Below are 22,280 nucleotides of genomic sequence, written 5' to 3'. Positions count from 1 at the left end.
GTAAATCACAGCCTTTTGTCATTTGAAAAATCACACTAAGCCATATCACAAACGGGTATAAAAAAAAAATAAAAAAAAAAGCATATAAAAAAGCATAACATTTGCATATACTTGCCAGCACTTTTGCCGCTTACCGAGTGCTAATTTTAGGTGTGTTGAATTAAATGTCTTTTGTTCTGGGCAATAACTGGATTTTTTTTTTTTGTTGTTGGAGAAATTTGGTCACAATTTTTTTGTTACAGTGTAATTAGTACTGTATGATATTAACTAGTAACGTACTTATTTTAGAGTTACAGTTGGGGTTTGGTTTAGTTTTAGTTTGTAATTAATGCATAATTTACTGTTATTACTATAGTAAATGTAACAATGATGCATTAAAATAGTGCTTTGTGTTTAGTCAAGGTGTAGACTTTTAGAAATACCCAAACAATACTCAGCAAATATCTGAGATGTTTTCAACACTAAAATACCCATTAGCTTTAGAGAGATGAACTTAATCATTTGAGCACCAATATCCTGAAGTACAGGTGCTGGTCATATAATTAGAATATCATCAAAAAGTTGATTTATTTCACTAATTCCATTCAAAAAGTGAAACTTGTATATTATATTCATTCATTACACACAGACTGATATATTTCAAATGTTTATTTCTTTTAAATTTGATGATTATAACTGACAACTAAGGAAAATCCCAAATTCAGTATCTCAGAAAATTAGAATATTACTTAAGACCAATACAAAGAAGGGATTTTTAGAAATCTTGGCCAACTGAAAAGTATGAGCATGTACAGCACTCAATACTTAGTTGGGGCTCCTTTTGCCAGAATTACTGCAGCAATGCGGCGTAGCATGGAGTCGATCAGTCTGTGGCACTGCTCAGGAATTATAAGAGCCCAGGTTGCTCTGATAGTGGCCTTCAGCTCTTCTGCATTGTTGGGTCTGGCATATCGCATCTTCCTCTTCACAATACCTCATAGATTTTCTATGGGGTTAAGGTCAGGCGAGTTTGCTGGCCAATTAAGAACAGGGATACCATGGTCCTTAAACCAGGTACTGGTAGCTTTGGCACTGTGTGCAGGTGCCAAGTCCTGTTGGAAAATGAAATCTGCATCTCCATATAGTTGGTCAGCAGCAGGAAGCATGAAGAGCTCTAAAACTTCCTGGTATACGGCTGCGTTGACCTTGGACCTCAGAAAACACAGTGGACCAACACCAGCAGATGACATGGCACCCCAAACCATCACTGACTGTGGAAACTTTACACTGGACCTCAAGCAATGTGGATTGTGTGCCTCTCCTCTCTTCCTCCAGACTCTGGGACCCTGATTTCCAAAGGAAATGCAAAATTTTCTTTCATCAGAGAACATAACTTTGGACCACTCAGCAGCAGTCCAGTCCTTTTTGTCTTTAGCCCAGACAAGGCACTTCTGACGCTGTCTGTTGTTCAAGAGTGGCTTGACATGACAGCTGAAACCCACGTCTTGCATACGTCTGTGCGTAGTGGTTCTTGAAGCACTGACTCCAGCTGCAGTCCACTCTTTGTGAATCTCCCCCACATTTTTGAATGGGTTTTGTTTCACAATCCTCTCCTATTGCTTGTACACTTTTTTCTACCACATCTTTTCCTTCCCTTCACCTCTCTATTAATGTGCTTGGACACAGAGCTCTGTGAACAGCCAGCCTCTTTTGCAATGACCTTTTGTGTCTTGCCCTCCTTGTGCAAGGTGTCAATGGTTGTCTTTTGGACAACTGTCAAGTCAGGAGTCTTCCCCATGATTGTGTAGCCTACAGAACTAGACTGAGAGACCATTTAAAGGCCTTTGCAGGTGTTTTGAGTTAATTAGCTGATTAGAGTGTGGCACCAGGTGTCTTCAATATTGAACCTTTTCACAATATTCTAATTTTCTGAGATACTGAATTTGGGATTTTTCTTAGTTGTCAGTTATAATCATCAAACTTAAAAGAAATAAACATTTGAAATATATCAGTCTGTGTGTAATGAATGAATATAATATACAAGTTTCACTTTTTGAATGGAATTAGTGAAATAAATCAACTTTTTGATGATATTCTAATTATATGACCAGCACCTGTATATGCAGCCAACTAGCCTGTTTATTCCTATGCACTGCAAAATTTTCCATTTTTGATCCATGATTTCATTGTGTGCACTTGACTTTAAGGTCACCTTAAAAACCTTTAATTATTTATTTTCATTTTGCTCTGTCAATACTATTTTTCTCCCAGTCACTTTCAATCCCTTTAGCCATTTTGTACCTTACTTTCATTAATTGCAAAAACAAATACCTTTAATTTTTTTTTTTTCTCCTGGAGAAAATGTTAGTGATGCTTACTCATGCAAAACATGTCACCAGTTATCACCAAATAACTTTTTTTTTTTTTAGTGTGAAGAATTTATAAAATCTAAAGAAACTTTTGTGCAATGGAAAGGTTCCATAGATGTTAAAGGTTCTTCACATAAACATAATGCCAATAAATAACCTTTAAGGATGTTTCCTTAACCTTTCAAGAGATATTCTAGGCCCAATTGCAAATACATAAATAAAGTTCCTTGCAACCAGTTGCTGTTCCCTGTAGGCTTAGATCATTCCTTCAGTCTTATGAGATATTTTTTACCCATATTACATTGTCTACCAGCTGAAAATTCAAAGTTTGATCGCTTTGAAGATTATTTACGAGCTCATTTAATTCTCATAACTACAACTACAAAGAATGAGCAATACAGTGATGCGTCTCTTAGTAATCACCACTGTTTCCCAAACGCTCCCCATTTCTGCTGTTGGTCATTCAAACAGCTAGTCTTTCCCGAAATGAATGCCGTTCATTGAGCCAGAAGTTTGAATGCACCACATATTTTACACTACAGGAAGTCAACTTACGATGGCTTATAATTGTCTACACGTTAAACTGGAGTTGATGGAAGTATTTTAACATAAAAAATTACTTCATGGCATGTCAGTATGAACAGAATCAAATTTCTTCACTGCATTTGCTTTCATTTAGTTTACTTTTATTGTTTTTCGCTTGATTCTGTGCTTGCCAGTTCAGTAAACTGCTAATCAACAGTTCAAGAGTCAATGGAAATTTTTCATTGTAACAGGGATTTTTTTTTTTTTTTTTCATTTTCTTAACTGTTGTTTGGAAGTACATCCCAGATACACATTTTAATTTATTCAGCTGCTGTTGTTGATTGATCAGTAATCATTATGGTCAGCTGAGCGTGATGATGACAGTTTACCTATTCTACAAAAAGGAAAAAAGCTTTGTAATTCTTATTCAGTGTGTATTTGTGAGTGGAGTGTACCAGTGCTTTTGAACCAGATAAAATGAGCCAGCCTTGAAGTACCTGTGGGCTGTTGCATGAAGCTAGTTGAACAAACTCTGAGTTTCAGAGTAGGTTTGGAGTTGACAAATCCAGATAAATCCGACCTGGTTTAGATCAGGATCAACTGTTGCACAACGCTCGGTATAAACCTTCTCTGTCAGCTCAGGTTTAATCCAGAGTTTGCAAAGCGCGTGCACCTGAAAGTGTGACACGTGCGGCAAACAGCCATTCACACGGAACAAGGAGAACGTCAGTTTGATTCACTTCTCGCGAGAGAGCCGCGCAATTCATGTCTCTTCCGAAGATTAAGAGATCGTTATGAAAAATATGAAATTAAACACATTTACAAAGCAGGAATATATATAAAATATATAAAAATATATGACTGTATCAATGCATGTGAATCAAACAAATAGACCAAATAATTAATATAGTTTTACAAAGAGCTCAAAAGAATACATGTAATACACTTAATCTGTTTAAAAGCTTCATATATTATGCATGTATTATATTTATTTTAATTTAAAAGCAAAGTTTAATATTGTCAATTAATATAATAGGCCTAATTATATGAATGTGTCATGAATTATTCATAATTTTAATTTATTTAATATAAATATAATGAGTAATTAACAGCAATTTTGTCTCTAAAATCTTTTCACTATAAACTGATTTAATTTGGAGTGAGAGATACAGGGGGAGTGGCTTTATTGCATCAGATACATGTCACTTTACTCAAAGCTGATTGGTCGAGTTTGGGTTTGCGATCTCTAACTCAGAATAAAACCTGCTCCGGAGCAGGTTAGGCGTGTAGCATAAGTTACCATAGCAATGAACCCCACTAAAAACCAATCCACCTTCATAAGCCCGAAAAAACGAAAAAAAGAGTTTGTTCAAACTAATCTTGAACTTACCTGGGTAGCAACTGAAACCGGCTTTGTGCAACAGACCACTGATCTCAAGCTATTGAAAAAGAGTTTTGTTTGATTTGAGGACCTTAGAAGTTACAACAAACGTTTACAGCATCGAAAACATTGGTCTCGAACTCAGTTCCTGGAGGCCCACAGCCCTGCAGAGTTTAGCTCCAACCACCTCAGGCCTGCTTGGAAGTTTCTAAACCTGAAGACCTTGTTTAGCTGGTTCAGGTGTGTTTAATTAGGGTTGGAACAAAACTGTGCAGGGCTGTGGCCCTCCAGGAGCAGGATTGAGACCGCTGATCTAAAAGATAGAGGTTTGTCAATGGAGATTTTCCAAAATAATCATTCAGAATATATTTATTTTTGTTGTCTTGGCGAGACTTTAAAAGAGGGAGGAGAATATGCTTCCCATATATTTTGTTTTTGACACCAAAATATGTCTAATTTATGCCTAAATTAATTGGGTTCATCAAGTGATTGGGTTTCTTCAGAAGACTTGAAACCATTTGATTCAAATGGATTTTTTTTTTCAACATCTTTATGAATTGTTAGAGTTTTGGGTGAATAGACGTTCAGTGGATGGAGAGAAATCTCAGATTTCATTAAAAATATCTTCATTTGTCTTTTGAAGATGAATGAAAGTCTTAAGGGTTTGGAACAACATGAGTGTGGGTAAACAGAATTTTCATTTTTGGGTGAACTAACCCTTTAAGCACTTTAAGTATCTTTATATGTAGCTATAAACTTTTATATCTAAATAAAATCAAAATCAAATGGAACGATTATTTGTGCAAACTAAACTAACTATGGGTATGTTGTCACCTGTAAACTACTGTTGGGTAGTTGACAAATAGGCAGTAAAAAATGCTTTTTTGTAAAACACCATTTTTGAAGAAAAAATATATGTAGTGTGAAGTCTGATGTTTGAGAAAATATAAGGGGTCACTAACTTTATCAATTCTTTCACTGTTTTTTGAACATTTTTACTGAACTGTACCTTAAATGTGTCCTATGGTGTGACACAACAAAAATTAAGGGGGAAAAAAAACTAATTATAATATACAAATAGCATGAGAGAGATCTCCATTTTTAAACACTAATTTTCATATAGTAATATTTATTTAATATGAAATTAAGCATGAGAGAGGTCTCCATTGTTAGACACTAATTTTCATAAAGTGATATTTATTTCATATGAAATTATGAATACAATTATTTTTTCCCCAGACTTGTTGGACTTTTTCAATAAATACGAGACAAAATTTGCTGTCATCCTTTCAAAACTGCTAAAAATTGTACCATTTTAAGATGAGTGATGATTATACCTCCCCTACTGCAATACTCAACTGTTCCTTTAAGATATGTTGAGATAAAGACAAATCTGTGGTTCTTTTATGTGTCACACCACAGGACATTATGTCACACTAAAGGACAGAAATGGTAGTTATTGCATTAAACAGTGAGTGGTATTACATTAAAGTATTTTTATTTAACTTTGAATGTGTCAAAGAAGAAAGAAAAATGAATTTTGATACAATATCGTTTTTTTTTTTTTTTTTTTAATCAACAAAATGAATGGTGACTCCTTGACAGAGCAAATATTTTTTAAACTTGAACACCCCAAAATCTTTTTTTTTAATGTAATTCATTTGTTTGTTAAAGAAGAAATATTTTATTTTGTTACATCATCAACCATGTTTTAAAAAATCAAATTTTTTTAAAGTATATGGCTGTTCTTTTTAAGGCATCATTTCGATTCTATTTACTTTGCGTCGTCTCTTAGGATCTCCTTCCTTCTGCGTGGATCCCTGTTAATTTTCTCTCTATATTTCTGTGTCCTCTCCCTCCCACTCATTTCTCTCCCTCAATTCTTTCTATCTCAAAAACAAAGTATCACATTTTATTCTTATTTTTGACACTTTATAACAATACAAATGTTCTGCAAAACATCAGAAAAAAATTTATTCAATGTAATTATTGCATTTAAGAACACTGAATGATCAAAAAAAATAATAAAAAGGAGTTGAACAAATCTTCTTTAACTATTTAAAATGCTTCTTAAAGAGACATCTTTGTCCTCCGGTGTGACAGAACAGGTGTCACACCATTTTTAATGTGTCACATACATTTTTAATTTAAAAATATAATTTAGGGGTGTCACACCAAGGACAACAAAACTTAACACTTTTATAGTGGTTCCAAAAAAGTTAAATATTTGAATAATTCTGAGACAAAAACTAACCATGTGCATAAGTCATGGGCTTCACAAGGGGCTTCAGTAACATGACCTTGTATGGGGTCCTTCAACTAATTAAAGTTGTCTGTGGAATTGCCCGATTTAATATCAGGATATGGTGTCACACCGGAGGACATGGTTTTCAGTGACAAAATGTATCCTACACTTTTAGAAATATATGGATGAAAAAATGGTTGCCATTTAAATTATGCCTGAGGTATTTATTAAGAATTTTATGTTTTTTTTTTTAATTTATAAAAGTTGTAATTTATTGAACATGCTTGAGACCATAGGACAATTTTGAGATTTGGCTCAAAAACAAAGCAGTTTTTATAACAACAGGTCCTTGTAAAACAAAGAAATATTTATTTACTGCATTTTAAATGATGACAATACTAATTGTATTAATTTACTCGACAAATAGCCCTTGCAGCCACTGTCCAGTGGTCAATAAAACGGATAGGATCTGCACTGATTGACAACATGACAATTGTAACTGGTATATCCATTTTACAGAAGGAACTCATACAGGCTGTATATGTGCAGGCTTGTAATTCTGGTAGTATCTGCTTTCCTTTTCAAGCTCTGAAGAGTTGTTATGAGGCTCCCACTCAACGCTTCCTTCTGTCTGTTGATTGCAGTTTTGTTTTCTCCTTTTCCAGTAAGGCTGTCTATCTACGTTACCATTCTCTTCTTCGCTGACGGCTCCAGCTCAGGTGATAAAAGCGTAACCTTCACGTTAATGGAGTACTCACGCTAAAACATTGCTGTGTTCAAAGTGCGATGCCATGTTCATGAAATGAAAGGGCTGTCTGTCTGTCTCATTCAGATCAAAAGCATCAGAAGTTAAAAACACATTGTACAATTTCACTGAGACATCCAGGCTTTTAATGAGAGCAAAGCACTATGGGTAGAGGAAGGGATTGTTTCATTAAGTTAGTCTAACAAAGGCCTATATACGGAGATTTTTCTCAAATTTAGCCCAAACTTTTGTTGGTAGTTAAATACATGCTATCATGGGTTTTCTGAGGCTCACTGAAACTGAATATAAATTCGCGGCTGGATTGGTTCACATGCTGTGCATATATTGCTTTGTATCTGTAGGCTCAAGACTTTAAAGGAATAGTTCACCCAAAATGAATATGGAGTTATTACTTATCCTCGTTTTTCATCTGTTGAACACAAAAAGAATGAATTTGAAGACTTGTTGCACTGCTCTTCTACAGAAAGATGGAACAAAATGAGGTTAGTAGCTACACAAGTATATAGGGCATTTATTTTTGTTGATTAACTGTTCCTTTAAGTTACTGATTTTGGAGTTTTTTTTTCTTTTATACCATTTCAATGATTTCTTAAAAAATAAAAATAACTATCTCACGTAAGTCTAGAATGGATTAGTTTATTTGCGATCAGTGTGCAGTGACTGTCACAGACCAACCGGTAGGTGTCGCTGTTGTTTTCATTGTCAGTTCAGTTCAAGTACTGCATTTATGTCTTCAGGCAATGTGCCCTTTTCATGTTCACATGAAATTCAAAATAAATAAAAAAAATTGACCTTTTATAACTTTGAATATATTTAATAAACTAAAACAATGTTCATAACACCTAAATAATTCCCACTACTAACCAAAATTTACTAGACGTTTGCTTTATGAGTGGTTTTCTGTTAGTGGCAAGCACCTGCTAAGTGCTGGATATTATTTAAAAATGGCATGCAAATTGGCCTTTGTTAGCCGCTGATGAAGAAACATTTGAATAACAATATCCTGAGTGCGGTGACGTCTGCTCTTCAGGTGTTTCTGAGCATGGCAGGGCTTTATGAAAAAAGTATAATCAGAGTTCTTGGCATGGACACAATGTGGTCTGTAAAACACTACAGAAACCGTCCACTGTCGCTGTTGCAGGATAAACTGATCTCCAAGTGTTTGTTTGTCAATTAGAAATGACGTGTGCCAAGTCTTGCTGCATTGAATTCATATAACATGAAATTACTGTACTGTCTATAGCGCATTTTGATTTTACCTGGATCGTTCTCACCATGCTGTAGATTTTCATGCCTAATCATGTATGTTGGATAATATACAGTATATACTGGATATTAAAACCACATTTTATAAAATGGGTGAATTTAATTAACAGGGGTGAATTTAATTAATTTTACTATGTTGGTTTTAGCAGATGTTGCCGTTATAATACATAATCCAGGTGTTTCTTCATTTGTTCCTTTTTCTAATTGAAATGCATCAAACAAAACGTGTTTTCTTGGAAATATTGTTACAATTGGTCATCAGTTTAAAGGGTTTTCTTATTTCCTCTGTATTTGGTATTTTCTATTCCGTTTTTTGTCCCTTTAGAAATCCTTCAGAAAGTGACAGCAGGATCAGGTATTATCAATGGATTTGGATCAATTCTGTGAATTCTGTTTTGTGGTATTAGTTGTTTGTCGCATCCTCTTTGACAAAATATACTGAAATTAGAATATGAAAATGTCAACAGATGATTAACAAATATCAAAATTAAATTCATACCCATATAATCAACTCACACCAAGCAATGGATAACTTACGCTCTTTATGTCCATCCTATTTTTCTTACCTTTAACATAAAATATTTACTTTAAGTGCCCCTGAGAGAAGTACCTTTTTCATTTTTATGATTTAGCCATTAAGTAATCAATTCACTGACCCCCTGCAGTTTCCTCACGAACCCCCGTTTGGGAAACCCTGCTGTAAATAGCGAAGTTGTAATTAATAAAATTTAAGTGCCTGAGCTTGACTATCTTTTTATAGTAATAATTGCTTAAATTACAGTTATATTCATCATTTAAGTTAAAGGGATAGTTCACCCAAAAATGAAAATTCTGTCATAATTTACTCACCCTCAAGTCTAAAGTGAGTTTATTTCTTCTGTTGAACACAAAAGAAGATATTTGTGTTCAACAGATATTACTATGGAAGCCAATGGAAGCCAATGGGGTCCATCAACTGTTTGGTTACCAACATTCTTCAAAATATCTTCTTTTGTGTTCAACAGAAGAAAGAAACTCATACAGGATTGGAACAACTTGATGGTGAGTAAATGACAGAATATTCGTTTTTGGGTGAACTATCCCTTTAAAAGGACTGAACTGTCCTACCTATTCACAGTCCATTTCTGGGTGAGTGCCCCCTCCCTCTTCCCTGCCCAGCCCAATGCCCCATGGTCCCATTCTGCTCTCTGCTCAAAGGCCTAATTAGTGGCTGAATATGCAAATAAGCACAGCTGCCAAAGTGTAGCATTTTTTTCCTGAAATGCGTCAGGAGTTCAAATGGTGCTTTAATTTAGTGGTGAAACAGCTTAAAAATCAACTCGTTCATTACTGTGAAAATCACTATTGAGAAAACTTACAATTTGACGCAACCTGATGTATTCAAATTTGAGGATTTCTCAACTATTCTCTTAAAAGTTGTCCTAGCACTATTTTATTTTGTCAATTTGTATTTGTTCATTCACTAAATGCAAAATAGCCCATTCAGCCAAGAAGTTTAGCAAATTATAACAGAGTGAAAGTAAATCGATTCTATTGAGCAATCTTTTTGGTAGCTCTCTCTCTCTCTCTCTCTCTCTCTCTCTCTCTCTCTCTGTGTGTGTGTGTGCTTGTTTTCATGATTTATGAGGACACAAATTTGTATAATGACATGGGTATTACACTGGTATTACGACGTAAACATGTTTTATGAGGACATTTCATGAGTCCTCATATTTAAAATAGCTTTAAAAACATACTAAACAATGTTTTATTAAAAATGTAAAAATGCTGAATGTTTTCTGTGAGGGGTAGGTTTAGGAGTAGGGGTAGTGTAGCGGGATAGAATGTATAGTTTGTACAGTATAAAAACCATTACACCTATGGAATGTCCTCACTAAGATAGCAAAACAAATCTGTGTGTGTGTGTGTGTTTATGTATACACATATACATAGACCTCAACACTTGACACACAAACCTCAAGAACTGTAACAATCAACAAATGTAAAAAGATAAGCTCACCACAACACATAAAATAACTAAACTAATGGCAAAACAACAACAAAAGTTTAAATGAATGCCAGCAAACAGTGAAACAATAATAATAATAATAGCTTATCCTTTAAAGGATTAGTTCACTTTCAAATGAAAATTACCCCAAGCTTTACTCACCCTCAAGCCATCCTAGGTGTATATGACTTTCTTCTTTCTGATGAACACAATCGGAGATATTTTTATAAATATCCTGACGCATCTGAGCTTTATAATGGCAGTGAGTGGGACCAACAAGTATGAGCTGAAGAAAGTGCCAGTTTACACTTTCTTCGTAACTTGAATACGGAAGGCAGTCTGGCGGAAGCTACATATTTTATTTCATAACTTGTTAAATATGGATATTTTTTTTTTTACAAAAACACATCGCTTCACTTCAGAAGGCCTTTATTAACCCCCCGTAGCCATGTGGAGTACACGTTTATGATGGATGGATGTGAATGGAAGCACATTCTTCAGCTCATACTCGTTAGTCCCGCTTACTGCCATTATAAAGCGTCAGGATATTTATTAAAATATCTCAGATTGTGTTCATCAGAAAGAAGAAAGTCATATACAACTAGGATGGCATGAGGGTGAGTAAAGCTTGGGGTAATTTTTTTATTTGAAAGTGAACTGAGCCTTTAACAGTAAGTGCATAATTGATTCATGCTGCAATGCATGCTGGGAACTCACAAACTAATTTAAAGTTGACATAAAGTTGCATTTAGTCTTTTCTTCCTTATAATGACGTATATCCGAGTGAAACGGCTTCTCATACAAGAAAAAATGTATGACGGGACTTGATTATGTGCATGGGGAATTGATTGGATGGTTGTGGTTTGCTATTGGTGGATCTCACATGAGTGACAGGTTGCCACGCCCTCGTGCCACTAAACACATCATCAGAGAAGAGAAGAGATGTCACTGCAAGAGGGAGGGAAAATCATTTTGATTGAAGATTATGAGGGCATGTGAATTAAAAAAAAATGATATAATAAATACTGCAATATTCCATAAAAAACAAGAATTGTCCATTTTGATTTTGTGGTAACTAACATTTCAGAAATAATGTTCAGTTTGAAATTCTTTGTTCAGACAAGAATGTTTGACAAGTTGGGACAACATTTGGGGGAATTCTTCTGATCTAACATGGACTTTTACGTAATTCACATTTCTTAGTATCTGTGACTAAAAAGGTCCCATATACCGTTGTTGCTTTTTTTTCAGTTGCTTTGGTTCGCTATACAAATAAATATCGTAACATATTGACGTCTGAGTCATTGTAAACTCGGTCTTGAACTCTTCACGGCCGATTGTCGATTATGCTTGATTAAATGATGAAGTGAACATTAAGAATCAATACCGCGGACAGCTCAGTGAATCAGACTACACAGTCAATTAACCAGCTGCTGAACATCAGCGCCAGGGAGCTGATCTCGGATCAGATCATCCACGCGTTCAGCTGAGGTGGGCCGCAGAGGGGAGAAAGACCGCAGCTTCTTGTCGCCTTTTTCAAATTTCTCTGGCTGGATAATAAAGGTTAATAACAGTCCTTTCAGTGTCATATTTGACATGACCAGTCATTGCAGTAATTACAATCATTACAGCCGAAGGATGTCGTCTTATCCCTCTTAAACATAGAGCGCTCCAGAAAATCAATTATTCAATCAAAGGACACCCCTCCTTCACTCTATTCAATAGTGGCTGAAAGGAGTTGGTTCACTTGATTTCAGGTCCAGAGAGAATAAGTCTGACTGCAGAGACCTTTAATTTCAGACGTTCAATGGAATGTTAACTTTCTTCACACGATCAGTGAACAGGAAGTTCTGTGGGATTCAGCGGGTTCCTTTTTTTGTTTTAAACGCGAGTTATAGTGGTAGAGGGATGTCAGACAAGTTACACTTTCTTGCACGCGTTCTCTCCCTCTCTGTCCTCTTATGCATGCTGGGATTGTCAGGATGTAATTTAAGTGCATAGGCACAAAGACCAAATGCCAAACAGACAATGACGATGTGTTCAGCTTTAAATGTAGCTGCTCTCGGTTCGTTTGGGGTGTGTAATTAGGATCAGTGTTACAGAAAAGAGTCAAAAAATCACAATGTGCTTTAGACACAGGAAGAACGATCAGGGCAAATGAAAGAATCCGAACACTCTGTGGGCCGCAAGGCTAGTGTCGCAGATAATTCCATCACATATAGCTTAAAGTGGTTGTGTTAAAAGCTGGCCCACAAAAGGTTCGAGACTTGAAGACCCATAGAAAGTCCCCGTGATTTGAATCTAGTTGAAAAAAAAACAAAAGAATTACATAAGAGGTTGTCATGGAAACAGCATATCTTCATGATTTCACATCTCTTGTTTAGGTTCTCATTTATATTAGTCATTAAGAAGCAAACACTATCTAACATGAAAATGTTCAATTTTACTCAAGCAAGCATGGAAGAACAAGCCCAATTGTAGAAAAGGGTAACTGCAAGTTTCTTTAATCACAAATAAGTAAAAAGTGATGACAAGTATTTAGCAAATGCAAAGTTCTCTCTCTGACTGTGAAAAAGAAGTGTGATTGTTTCACTTCGTGATACATTTTCACCAAAAATGTGTTGTGAGGTGTATGTAATTCTTCTGCTGTGTATAGCATAATATGTTGGATTTTCAAACTAATATCTATTTTATCTGTAGGTTGCTGATTTTGAGTTAAAGGGTTAGTTCACCCAAAAATGAAAATTCTGTCATCATTTACTCAACCCTCATGTCGTACCAAACCCGCAACTTTTGTTCATCTTCGGAACACAAATGAAGATGTTTTTGATGAAATCTGAGAGATTTCTGTACCTCCGTTGACAGCTACGCAACTGACATTTTGACGCTTCCAAAAGTTCATAAAGAGATCTTAAAGCTAATCCATATGTTGAGTGGTTTAGTACAAATTTTCTGAAGAGACTCTTTATATGATGAACAGATTGAATTTAGGCTTTTATTCACATATAAACATTGATCAGCGAACACAAACAAAACAGAAGCTCAACCAAACCTGCGTGACGCGCGAGAACAACCAACTCACTGGTTCTTGTGGAAGCTTAAACATGCTGTGTAACACACGAGAATGAACCTCATTGGTTTTTACAGAAGCTGAAACATGCTGCATTAGATGAGAATTAACCTCATTAGTTCTTGCTGAAGCTCAAACATGTTGTGTAACGAGAATGAACCTCAGTGGTTCTTGCGGAAATGCAAACGTGCTGCGTAACACGAGAACAAACCTCATTGGTTCTTGTGGAAGCTCAAACGTGCTGTGTAACATGAGAATGAACCTCACTGGTTTTTGCAGAAGCTCAAACGTGCTGCATAACATGAGAATGAACGTCAATGGTTCTTGGGGAAGCTCAGACATGCTGCATAGCACAAAAAATGAACCTCACTGGTTCTTGCGGAAGCTTAAACGTGCTGCGTAACATGAGAATGAACCTCGTTGGTTCTTGGGGAAGCTCAAACGTGCTGCGTAACACAAGAATAAACCTCATTGGTTTTCGCACGTGTCAAGCAAACATGCTTGAGCTTCCACTTGCCACAACTGATATGTGAGTTGATGAATGTTTATATGTGATTAAAAGCCTAAAATCAATTGGTTCATCATATAAAGCAATTGAGTCTCTTCAGAAAATTTGTACTAAACCGCTCAATTCATATGGATTAGTTTTACATTCTCTTTATAGACCTCTTGAAGCGTCAAAGTGTCAGTTGCTGCAACGGAGGGACAGAAATCTCCCAGATTTCATCAAAAAGATCTTCATTTGTGTTTCGAAAATGAACGAAAGTCTTGTTTATAAGGACATGAGGGTGAGTAATTAATGACAGAATGTTCATTTTTGGGTGAACATTCTGTTTTAAAGACTGTTCTTGGCTTATCAACAGTATATTAGTGAAACTGAATGAATGCAACTGGCCTGACTTGTATTTAATTCAATATTAAGATGTAATCTTCATCATTATAATTGTGTTAATGATTGTTTTGGCACAAACAATGTTTCTTGCAGTACATTAAAACATGTAAGGTAGATTTGAAGTTTCTGTGAGTTATAAAGTCAATATGTAAAAGTCACTCGTGGTCTCCCCTATATTTAATTTGCCACATTGAAGTAAACAGAAATAACAAGAAAGTTTTATATATAAAATCTAAAAGACCTTAAATGCACACCGTCCTGCTCCTGCTGCAACTGCTGGGTGTCTCTCTGTTCCTGTCCGCTCAGAGCTTTCTTCCGTTTAATTAGATTTGTAAAAACAATTTTTGGAGAGCTTTATTCTGTAAAAGCTCTCAGGGGTTAAAATCAGCTGAGCACTTCTTTTCAGATTCTTTTCAGCGGTGGAGCATAAATTATTTAAAATTGTGCGACCTTTTATCTCACCCCCTTTGAAGGCAGCAAATTAAAAATGTAAATGGCCTCCCTAATTAATATGCAAATGCATTCATTCCCAGTTAACAATTAGCAATTAAACCTGCACTGTCTAGAAAGAGCACTGACAAAATTAGCAACTTATTTTTGCATTTGAAAAATAACGACGGGACACAAATGTTTTGTTGAACAAAGTGACTTTTTGAAATGTTTTGGATCAGCTGGCCTCACAAATGCTTCATTTTTTTAATTTTTTTTTTTAAAGACAGATTGGATGGTCACATACAAATCATTTGACCTTCTACTAAGAGGTTTCTGTTGTCCTTTTAAGAGCAATTGATTTTTTTTTTCTTCAGTTTTTTCACTATAACATTTGCTTAGAGATTTCAATAGCCAATAGAAAAGTCAGAAATCTCAGGGTTGATGACTTGCAAATGCTAAGGTATGCTGCCTCTTACAATGCTTGTAGACAGAATAATGATGGTCACTATTCAGGCTATATAGAAGAGAAGGTTCTTCATCACTTGACAGTGGGCCCAGTATGCACTGATAATGACATTTACAGCTCTTAACATTGAAACATTGAAATGTTAAGTGTTTAAATGTAAAGACTTGCAGTGTAATTATGCCAAGCCCTTTGGGGCTGAGGAATTTCCAAATGATTGCTAAAACACTTCAAATAAATATACATGTTATGTTTTGTTGTACTCTTCCATTCAAATCTGTTACATTTTTCACATTTCATTGATGTGCTTTGTTAATATTATTTGTATTATAATCCTTGCCCTTACAAGTTTTGAAGTATTAAAATGTTATGCGCTGATTATTCATTTGATAATTATAAATAGCTTGTTTGTGTGTGTGTTTTACTGTTCAGAGCTCATCTGGAAATGGCTTATGCACAGTCTTGAAATAATATTGGAAGAAAACACATTACTAATTACACTTGTACAGTAACATGTAGTCCTCATTTCCTATAGTAGTTTGTTTTGTGGTATTTTACATAAAATAGACATATTTTAGGTTCATATATCAATCGACTCCATAGTTCTGAACTAATATGAGACCATAAAACCTGTAGGTAAAATAATTATACAAAAAAGTTTTGTTTAAAAAAGTTTTAGGTAAAATATGACATTTCACAAAATTGTCATATCCACTATCGATCTACTTTATCACATAAAGCAGGTATAAAAAGGATAAGCAAGATTACTATACAAGTAAGAGAAAATGTCATCCTGCTTATCAGTGGCTACTTACCAAATTAATTATGTGAATATGAAAGATTGATTTAAGTTGAATGTGTTTTAACCTGTATATTATCTTAAAGCACACTGTAAAAAAGAATTGTTGGTTTAACTTAAAAAAGCATGTTACCTGGTTGCCTTAAAATTTTGAGTTCATTGAAATTAAAAATTTGAGTTAATACAATGAAGGTGATTGGTTTAATCAACAGAAACTCAAAATATTATGTTATCTGAACCACATTAATTATTGAAGTTGATTTGACAAAAGAAAAAATGTTGTGTTAACAAATCATGAAAATATTTTTTTACAGTGCATTTAGAAGAGAATAAAATAATTCATCACAATGTACAAAACATTCAACCTGGTAGTCGGTTGAATGTTTGTAGTTGGTTACCGATTCCAAAATCCCATGACAAAAATTGTAGTTAGTAATGTAATCCATTACATTACACATTTAAGATAATATAACCGGACTACTTTTGGATTTCTTTTGACTTAACTTGTTTATTACATTGATTTGAATAGGATAATCTTGTACCATATTGATATAAAAATACAAATAGGAAGAAAATATATTCCATTTTTTGTTATCAACAACATGAAGTGCAATAAATATCAAAGACTATAGATATAGAAAGACGGTTCACTCCTATTAGTTATAAATGGGAGAAACTGCAACGCGCAATATGGTGAAATATGTACCGCCTTCTAGGTAAAATAGCCAATCGCTAATTGATAAAGTCATTGCATCACTGCAGCTGCCATTAGAATCTCCAGTTCCCATAGAAACCTGAGACAAGCGCTTAGGACCGCACATGCGCATTGACTCGTCTAGCCTGAAAAAGAAGCTTTTTTAACGCTATTTGAGCATAAGAAACAACATTTATGGGACAGTTCATGTCAGATTTTGTTGCTGATTTGAAATATGATATTTAATTGTGAGTTCGCCAAGCAGTTTTTGAGATTTCAGGATTCCACCATTCAAATAAATAGGACTTGGTCTTGGATGCCCAAAATAGCTGCCCGGAGGCGTTGCAAATATGACCGCTGAGTGAACAGACTTTCCTTGAAAAGGACTTTGTAAATATTACATTATGTCAGGGTTTCCCAAACTGGGGTTTTGTGATGGAACTGCAGGGGATTTGTGAGTTTAACGAAAAGCTATTGATTAAATCATAAAAACGTAAAGGGGTCCTATTATGCCCTTTTACAAAGTCTTGATTTTGTTTTTTAGGGTGTACTACAATAGGTTTTCATGCTTGATTGTTCAAAAAATGCATTATTTTATTTACATATTTAACATTGCAGTACTTCTCTTTCCAGTCTGTCTCAAACACTCTGTTTAGTTCTTGTTTTGATGAAGCCCCTCCTTCCGAAATATATAATGTGCTCCAATTAGTCAGCTGGCCCAGTGTGTTGTGGTTGGTGAACTGCTTAGAGCCTGTTCCGGAAATGTCACGTCCCTTACCATAACCGCAAGTTTCATCTGCTCAGGTGTAAATATTAATGATGGTGTCAATGTTGCCATACCAGTTCGAGCCCCATTCAGACTCTGAAAAAGAGGATCATGCAGAAGCTTTGCAAGCACGGATTTTACAGGACGTATCAGAGTGGTAAGTTACCAAGGATTGGTGAACAGTTACCAAAGTGAGAGACCCTGTAGCTAAACACTACATCAACACTGTAATGTAGCTAGCAGGCTAGCGAAGCCAAACAGCTTTGCCCATTGTTTACATTGTAGCAATAACATAAAGCTTATAATTGGACCTGTTAATATAAAACACAAATAAATAACAAATAATAAACCATACTTACAGGTTGTGATCCATACTGATGATGATTCATAGCTGATTTTACCGACAAATTGCACCTGCTCCATCTTTTAGGAGAAGCTTTTGTGCATAGCCGACATTGTACTCTCTTAGGTTCTGGAAGCTGAAAAAAGGGTTTTGGAACCAGGGTGAAAAAACAGAATCTTTTCAGCATGGCAACAACAAGCTACTAAAGCTGGGGCCAGTTGCATAAACATAGCCACTAAGTTAAGACTGTGTCTTAAGAAACAGTTTGATCAGCTAGCAATCAGATACGGCTAATCAGTCTTACTTCAAATTCAAATTAGAATATTCTCCCTTTTTTGTAACTGACATAAAAAAATAGATGACTAACTTGTAAGACTAGTCTTAGTAATTTATGCAACCGGCTATAGGTTGTCTTCTTCGTCTTCTCTAGTGCAGCTCAACCAGGCCTCGCGCCCTCTTTTTTTCGTATTCCGTGGGCGGGTATTATTTAACCCTCATGTTGTGTTGTGTCATTTTGACCCGGAGAGGATTTTCCCGTACCTGAAAATACTAGTTAATGTTATTGCATTGGACTAAAATTTACTGACTTTACTCACCCAGAGTCTAACAACTTCCCAATTTTTTTTTTTTGATACTTTTTGTAATTTTTTGTGATTTTTTTTTTTTTTTTTTTTTTTTTTCACATTGTAACACTTGTGAAAAGTGTCTGTGAAGGCCTCACTGACACGACAGCCAGTGGCACAGATTCCCAACAAACCGTCCCATAACAGTGTGATGAATACGATCTTCAACTAGATGGAACCGGATTAAATATTTTGACTGTTGCGATCCCAATCTGACTTATGACCTGTAACACTGCCTGAATCATAATTATGCACTGTTCGCTGTTGGCCAGAGGAGAACTGGTCCCCTGACTGAGCCTGGTTTCTCCCAAGGTTTTTTTTTCTCCATTTTTGTTGCCTGTTGGTCACCTGATGTCACTTGTTGGAGTTTGGGTTCCTTGCCGCTGTCGCCTTTGGCTTGCTTAGTTGGGGACACTTGATATTCAACAATGTTTTGATCTGCCTGCATTGACACCATTGTATGCAAACAGAACTGAGCTGGATGATGACATCACTGTTTTCTCCAGTGCTGATATAGATAAATTACCTAAATTAATAACTATTGATTTTTACAACGGAATGAATCAATACTGAATTTATTTAAACTGGTCAATGACACCATTTTCTTTAAGAGCTGCTGTGTAGCCAAAATTATTTGCCAATTATCACTGTAAAGCTGCTTTGACACAATCTGCATTGTAAAAAGCGCTATATAAATAAAGATCACTTGACTTGTCTTGACTTGTGATGTTCCTGGTCAAAAAAGACCAGCCTACAAAAAAATGCTTAGAAATTTCTCATTATGCTATCACCAAATATTGGATTCATACATAAAATATAAAATAAATTGCACTGTTTATTACACCTAATGTGCTTTGATGTTTAACCAGGAAATTTGTTTTGAAATGCTTTTATTTTCAACAAAATGGCACAAAGTCACACTTGTGATGTTCATGGTAAAATATGACCGGCCTACAAAAAAACAAAAAAAACAAGTTGTGTATATATATATTCTATTCAGTTTTTTGTCAACTTGTTTTCTTTAAATTAGGACAGGCTTTGTATTCAAAAGTCAAAAATCAGAGAAACAATTAGTATTTAGGAGCATGCTCATCATGTTCACATATGTACACGTGGTCTTGCAAAAATAAAGGCCTCGGACCTGTGAATGTGTGGATACTTGCATATTTGTGCATCCGCGCACACACACACACACACACACACACACACACACACACACACACACACACACACACACGCGTACGTACATGTGTTCATGTACACAAACAAAATATTTTGAGTATAACATGCTTTCTTTTTCACAGAGATGAACTTTATCCTCACATTAGTGAGGCTCAGATCAATGATGCCTACGATCAATCAAAAATAAATACAAAACCTTAACTGAAAGAAAACAAGTTGACAAAATCCTGCTGTGTGTAATGTGTTCTGACTGAAAATTACAGCAGCGATGACCTACAGCCAATGAGAGAGCAAGATACAGGGCAGCGGGAAGTTTGGGGAGGAGTTATAGACCAGAAAATCAGCAAGAATTCAATTCAATTCACATTTATTTATATAGCGCTTTTCACAATACATATTGTTTCAAAGCAGCTTTACAGGGAGTGCATGTCAACACTACAATTTAGGGTAATCTGTTATCAGAGTTGACTGCATGTGTCCAAATTATGTAATTTCAGAAATGTACATATATAATCACGCAGTTGGCTAACAATGTAATAATGTAGGCAATTTAATTTACAGTCACTGTTAGCAAATTAATTTAAGGTAGAAACAATGAGCTAATGGAAGTAATGAATACATGTTAACAATAATTAGGATATATAGCAATAAAGAACTTCTCACGTGTGTTTGGTTTTGAAACGTAGTTTGCAGACTAGACAGAGTTGTTGTCGCAATTCTATCTATTGAAAAGTTATGCAATGTGTAACCCCTTGTCGCGGATCCATCGTGCATTGTGCATACAGCAGCAACTGAATGCTACCCCAGATAGTCGTGCAGTGTGAAAAGAACAGTCATCTGAGGACTTTGAAAATCATGCCATGTGAACTCGCCATTAGTCACAGTTTGGTACAAATAAAGCATTTTTGGCATTGTTAATTGAAAACTTGGTTTCATTTTATTTTGATGGTCCCTTTAACACATTCTGATGACTATAAGTAATGTTGCACCTACAAGTCTTCTAACTCTCATTAGAGTGTTAGTAGACTATTAGTACACTGGTAGGGTTAGGGTTAGAATAATGTACTTAGTAACTTAAAGTTACTTAGTAGAATGTCTGCTGGGGGACCAACACAATAAAGAGTAAGCAGATATTAAGCAGACAGTCCACTAATACTCTGATAACAGTTAGTTGGCATGTAGTTGCAAAGTTACTTATAATCAACAAAATGTTCAAAAGGGACCATCAAAATAAAGTGTTAGCCCAAAAATGGCTGGGTGCACTTAGTTTGACAACTTTGGAGGTTATTTCTGGTTGGATATTTTTAGTTCTTCCAAAATACCTTATCCCTTAATAAGAAAACATATATGCCCTCAAATTGAATGAGGTAGCTTACTCAATATTTCAAGTACAGTTAACGTGCTTGTTTAGTACAAAATCAAAATTGTACATTCTATTAACTTAATCTTGGAATTTACTAACTTAGAAAAAAAAATATGATTACGTCAGTGTTTTAGGGGATAACCTATTAGGGCTTACAGTGTAATGCTCACTGGGGCATTACACTGTAACAACCACAAATAATATGAATATGAATTGAATCATCAAAATTCAGCAGCAAAGACATTGGTTAATAAAGTGAGATTAAATACATAAAGTATATTTGTGTTATTTAACAAATGTAATTATTGCAGATTTGCAAAATTAATGTTACTTTACTAGTTACTTGAAAAAAGTAATCTGATTACCCAACTTGTGTTACTTGTAATGCGTTACCCCAACACAGCAACTAATGATCAAGATTTAACACAGTATATGAAAAGAATTTCACACATCACACCATCTCATCTAATGTACACTTTGTACTGCATTCAAAGAAAACAGTGGCAGTACGTCTGTTCCACGCCACAGCAGTTCTGTATTCCAGACACACATCTTTCTCACACATTTTCAATCAGGTTCAAAGGCTCTTGTTCCATGATGAAGGTAAATCGAGTAAAATTGAGTGAGGACATCATTTCGTCTAAGGACCACCTGTGGCTCCAGGTATGAGCTGAGTGTGTTTTATGTCTCAGGGGAGCTGTGGAAGAGAAGAGCCTGTTCTGGTCGTAATTAACACAAGCCTGTTGATTCACGGATAATGAAACAGAATTCATTAACACTCCGTTAATTGCCATCTAGCTCTTGCAAAGTTTTCACTCAGTTTAGAGGAAGGAATGAAGAGGTGAGAATGAGCAGCTCGTACTTTTACAGGAAGCCGACTGACTCTCTAAATTCGCTGGCATTGAGGTACTTCAAGTCTCACTTGACAGCAGGGGATTATGTCCGGTCCCATAACCCTTACTGCTTCAAAGTGAGAGCCCCTTCAAACGTCATGCCTAATAGGGTCTTTGAATCTGTCTTTTATAGCCAGTATTCTTAAAAATATTACAGATAAATTATCTCGAAACCGTCAGTCAATTTGTTTTCTGTCTTTGAGGCTACACTTCTAAACTGATCCTTTCTCTATAAAGTCATG

This window comes from Ctenopharyngodon idella, chromosome 20 (genome assembly GCF_019924925.1).
Source record: "Ctenopharyngodon idella isolate HZGC_01 chromosome 20, HZGC01, whole genome shotgun sequence".
NCBI classification, from domain to species: Eukaryota; Metazoa; Chordata; class Actinopteri; order Cypriniformes; family Xenocyprididae; genus Ctenopharyngodon; species Ctenopharyngodon idella.
This window is presented reverse-complemented; position numbering follows the sequence as displayed.